Raw genomic sequence first — 5,788 nt, 5'->3', positions numbered from 1 at the left:
ATTGTGCCAGCATAATACATCAATTGAAATACAAATACCCTTTACCCGATTACCCCTGCTAAGGTATCCTCTACATGGGGTTCGTTGATGGCGTAGTCCCGATGAATGTAAGATGAATGCTCAATTGCCTTTAAGGCGTGTTTATTATACAGCCTAAACCCGTTGTTGTCGACCAGGATATCCGTCTCGCCGATGGTAACACGAATCTTCCTTAGATATTTTTTCCTGTACGATATTTTTTCCTCCAAATGAAGTTGAGATCAAGTGCGTTTAAAACATTAGTATGTTTCCACCTTCATCAACACAGTTGCCTGATAAGTTGCTCCAGGGCTTTAAATCAAATGAAATTATTTCGACGCAATCATTTTGTTTGCTTCTAAACAAGTAGGCGCAGTAGTAACTAAATGGGACGTTGTTTGGTCAAGTTATAGGGGAGACCGTGGATAGCTCGGACGGTTTTGGGAAAATTGCTAATATTTTTTTTAAATTATGAACCACATTCTTAAACTTTATTTTATTGCAAGTAGTAAAGCATTACTCAAAAAAAAAAGGTTTTTCGTTCGTTTTAGCTCACTAAAAATGTTTATTCAGCCCATTTTTTAAACAGGTCTCAAATGTCCGAAGTCACCCCGGTACAGGGGTAACATCGGACGTGACTGGGGATATCTCGGACAGCAAGTTTTAACAGACGTTTTTTTTGTGTATTTAACAAATAACTGAAATCAAACTTGGCGCAATATCAGCATTGGGGCATTAGCGCATAAAATATCATTCAAGCTTTCAGGAATCGGGGCGTGGCCACTTATCGTTTCGACCCTTCCACACATTCATACTTTGGGTAAATCGTGTACGTTTAACGGCAGCACGGATATCATAGATTTTAGAGTCAACAAACGATTTTTTATCTTTGGGGCTTTTTCTTACTGCCAAAGTTCAATCATTTCATCCAGCCTCTGTATATTCTGTTCTATCACCGATAATTTTTCATAAAACTCGAAAATTGTTGCCTTCTCGCGATTTTTTGCCATGATGTCCGAAGTATCCCCGACCACGTGACGACATAGAAATTCTTAAACTATGGCCGTATTTTTAAAGGTTACACAAAATCATCATTGGCCTGTCCAAGAATACATATTTGATTATGCAATCAACCCAAAATTACTGCATTTTGATTAACTGTGACAGATTTATAGCCTTACACATACAAATTGAAAAACTTGGTTTCACTGATAAATTGACTTTTTCGATTATAACTTTTTAAGCATACATGATTTAATTCAAAAGTCCCTGTTCACGTTTGATGGAAACATAAAGCTTTTGTAAAAGTGTCTTAACAATACCTAATTGTGACGTAAAATACCTGGTCCGAGGTATCCCCGTGTCCGAGGTATCCCCGGTCTCCCCTATAAATCATTAGAAAATGGTATTCATGCGTTTGACTTTATCTTAAGTATCTGCAAAAAACTACATACAAACGTCCTAACTTGCCAGAAAAGTCTGGTCCATGAAACTTACGCCAGTAGAAAGGCTTGACCTCTCAGCTTCAAGAGGGGAATGTCAACAGTAAACGACATGTGGTATGTTGAGCGAATTGAAAAAATGTTATGGCCGCATTTCATCAAGTCATACGTTGCAATTCAATTCCAATTTTAATAAATATAATATTCCCACGCGGTATCATGGTAATCTTTATTCTGTCTTTACCTAAATCACGATGTCCAATTGAGTTTGCAAAATAATAAGTTAACATAGAAATACATATCACGAAGTCTATTTACGATTTCTCACAAAAAGTATATCTTAGTGTTGTGTAGGATACTTTTAACCATTCGTTGCATTAAAAGGTTAAAAAATAGTTTAATTAAGCTGAACTTATATCCAGCAATTAACTATAGGAGATCGCGTGCTTTTCCTGTGCTTTGTGATATGGCTGAATAATGGTCGTAGCGGTCTTTGGTGCGGCTGCATTGGTTTCCGCGGTAAGTAGGCTTGGCATTCAATTGTCCAATACCCCTTGGAAGGACCATAGATTTCTATGAAGAGGTTAAAAATGACTAATTGCACTCTATTGATAAGGCTTGTAAATGGCAAACGCGTGCCCAAACAAATGCTTTGATTATTTTCGCAGTATTCTACCCGCAAGAGTGCATTCTTGAGGTCATATTTAAAGAAAAAATCGATGGTGATCCGCGTTTTCCAAGAACCCTGGGTGCAATCAGGTTTTCTTACTTGCAATTAATCGATGAAAATTTCCTGAAAGCAAAAACACAACCGCAAAATGCTCAGGTTGAAGACACAACCTTAGACATGTTTCCTGTTTAGTTACGTATATAACAGGTGAGATTGGCAGCTTTTACCACATAAGGTAAGAGCTGCAGAGTTATTTGTCGCAACTGTTTACATTTTCAGTGAAAAATATTCCAAAAATCGTTTGGACTTATAATTACGAATCTTCTACCAACAAGTTTTGGGCATCAAATATGTTGAAGCTGATTCGAATTTTCCAAGTATTGGCGTTTTATTCTTTGCCCTTTCTGGCAAACACGAAGTCTGCGTATCATGGCTTTCGGCCTAGGTATGACTAATTACCAGGTGGAATGCAATGTTGTTTATAATTATACAATTTGGCATAAAATGAAAACGTTTTGTTTTTTGTTGACGCGCTCTAAATGCCTGCTGAAATATAACTAATGGTCATTACAAATTAAACCAGGGGTGCACAACCTGCGGCTGAAAGGCCTGATGTGGCAGTGTACACATGCTTTATAGTACGTTTGTATTGTAGGCTGCGCATTTTTAAAAACGTAACATGCTAAATTGGTCAGTATTTGTTAATAAACACAATGAGATTACGTATTTTTTACGTAAAAAAAACTTTTAGTCATAAGCGAAATTATCAGTTTGCACTGTCTGGCGGCCATAAAGGTCATTACAAATTTAAGTAAAGGAAATAATAAACATCTTTTTTCTCAAACATAAACACATTTCATCTCGTTTCAGGAAAAAGGCAGTTGTCCACTTTGATCGCGGATCAATCGGGGAAACTTGCACAAACGGTACAAAGTTGCTTTCATAAATTCGGCGCACAATTCTTGCACAGTAATAGCAACATTATTGAATGCTCCTGGAACTTATACTTGCGTTGAATACAGGATATCGCCCGTCCGAAAACTTCACAATGTTGTACAATCAAGAGTGCGTTACTTGCGGTCAGACGTGTTGCCCGCTAAGACAAATGCAGCGCAGGGACAACGAGCAAATCGACAAAAGGATAAGTGTGTTTGATTGAAATTCATCCTGATGATATATATTAAAAAGCTCAAAAAGCATTGGCTGTACTTGTTTCAAACGCATAGCTGTTTTCAAAATGCTTCGTGTGTCTTTTCTTCTCGGAAGCACAAATACTTCGCCTATAAGTATCAAATCGGATTGTTCGCTGCAAAGCTTCGAGTATCAAAAATTCTGTGAACCTCATCTTCTGTGACAACACTTAAATTATGAACGATGTTTTGGTAATGCGTTAAATTACATCTACCTAAAAACTAACTACCAAAATTTTTAAAATCGCCATGATCATTATTTTCACGCATTGCACGTAAAATGAGCAGTAACAAAAATATAAACGCGTTCTTGTTCAGGAGAAGGAATTGACGCGACTAAGAACGAGTTTCCGTGGTCGATGGCAATTTTCGAGATACAAAGGCATGGGTACAAATTTATTTGTGGCGGGGCTCTGCTCAGCCAGACCGTGATAGCGACTGCGGCTCATTGTGTAAAGTAAGTTATAGTGGTGTTCATGTGTAAATCTCAAGAATCATACAGCACAGAGAGTTTTGATGTTGTTTTTCGCCAAAATTAAATTCAAGTTATTTCTCCTCTACACGTGTTTATAAGCGCGTTCACGTGACCATCTCCCTTATCAGAACACAGAGCTACATCCGTACATCTACACTTAGTTTATATGAGCAATAGGGCTTGATGCTTCTAAATGCCTTGTGAATATATGAGTTTTTTTCTGTAGGAATAGAAACCTGCGTATGATACGTGTTACCATAGGCGAGATAGATATTCTGGTCGACGGCGATGGGTTTAGGCATGATAAAATTGGGGCCTTGAAAGGAATTCAGAATTTTGCTGACATACCGCATGGCAACCATGAACCCCACGAGAAGGATACAGAGACAGGAAGCAACATACGAAGGTATACCTTGCAGTCATCCTGTTTTGTGTAGTCGTAAGGAAATACCTTTAAAAAATTGGCTGTAAAATAGGAAGAAGAGACGAGAAATGCTAAATGTGATCCAAAAATGTTAACTTCAATGTTAATTTACTATAACAATTATCCGGCCGATTCAAAGACAACGAAGTGAGTAAATGTTGTTCAACAAATCGACCATGTTTGTTATGTGCAGAAAGGATCTTGCATTCTGAGACTTGTCAAACCAACAAAGAAAAACCGCCTTTGTCTCCGGAGAAAAGCGGAAAGACAAGTGGATCCCGTGTGTTTCGGCATCGGTCACGGAATGTCTGTGAAAGGTAATAATATCTTATAAATTGCAGTCTTTTAAATTCCTTTAAAGGTAGTTCTAAATTCTTCGTCCAGATAGTGGATATTTATTGTATACTTTAAGTTTAAACAATATACTGTTGAGCAGGTCCGCAATAATGCATCAAATTGATCAAAGTTCAAACAATACGTGTTTGATTGAAATCCATCATAATCAAATATATTAAAACGCATATTAGGCATTGACTGTGTTCGCCGTGTACAAAACTTCGCGGTGAACTGAACCTGCATGTGCCTGAAAGAACATTCATTGGTTTGAAGTCATTTTTAAACGATCATCACTCTAATTTGCAACGTCATGAAATTGGCCTGTCTGTTTAAAAAAGCAACGGCAAAAATTACCCTAAAGTGCAATTAAAATATTCGTCCAATTTATTCGAACTTGATGTTTTTCTAAAAGGTGGAGTAATTAGTAGGATATCGAGCAAGCTTCAAAAAGCAACGGTGGTTCTCGACTTTGATAACAACTGCCTTAGGGGAAGACTTCACAACAGCGGAAACATGCTGTGTGCCAGCAACGCCCACAACAGAACCGTCAGTTGCAGTGTAAGTAAGGTTTTGTTTTCTTTCAACGCTGCGAGGAAACTTGTTTTAAATCTTACTCAAAACGAATTTCCATCTATTCTTTAGATAAATTATAAATTTCCTGAAGTTGTCAAAATCCTAAAACAGAATTTATCATGATTTTATATAATATAATTATGCAGCTACACCCTAAAGACGTCGTGGGCCCACTTGTCAAGGATTGTATACGTCACGTGGTTGTTATTTTGCAGTTGGACAGCGGAAGTCCGGTGTTCTGTCGTCTAAGCAAGACCGATGAGTGTTCCAGTTACTATCTTGCCGGGATATTCTCCTTTAAACATGATACGAATGGGGGAAGATGCGAAGGAAGATTTACTGTCCTCGCCGACATGGTGTCTACGTCTCAAAACGCCATCTCCCACTTTGCGGCCACAGCGGCCTCCCACGACGATCTGCAGGAGACCTACATGCTGGCGGAGGGCCAAGCACCATGCTCCTCCATGATCGAGCCTTGGTATTAATTCTGTTTGACTTTTTCGTTTTATTGTTTGTTTTTAGTCGACGAATTGGAACAGTCTAACGATTACGATTACCGGTTGTATATAATTTTCTTTGTTTTCAAATACACGGCCATCAAAAGGTTTCAAAGAGTTGTTTAGTGTTGGTATGTTGAGGTGTTCCAGAAAGCATGACCAA

This window comes from Ascidia mentula, chromosome 3, assembly GCF_947561715.1.
Source record: "Ascidia mentula chromosome 3, kaAscMent1.1, whole genome shotgun sequence".
Taxonomy (NCBI): domain Eukaryota; kingdom Metazoa; phylum Chordata; class Ascidiacea; order Phlebobranchia; family Ascidiidae; genus Ascidia; species Ascidia mentula.
This window is presented reverse-complemented; position numbering follows the sequence as displayed.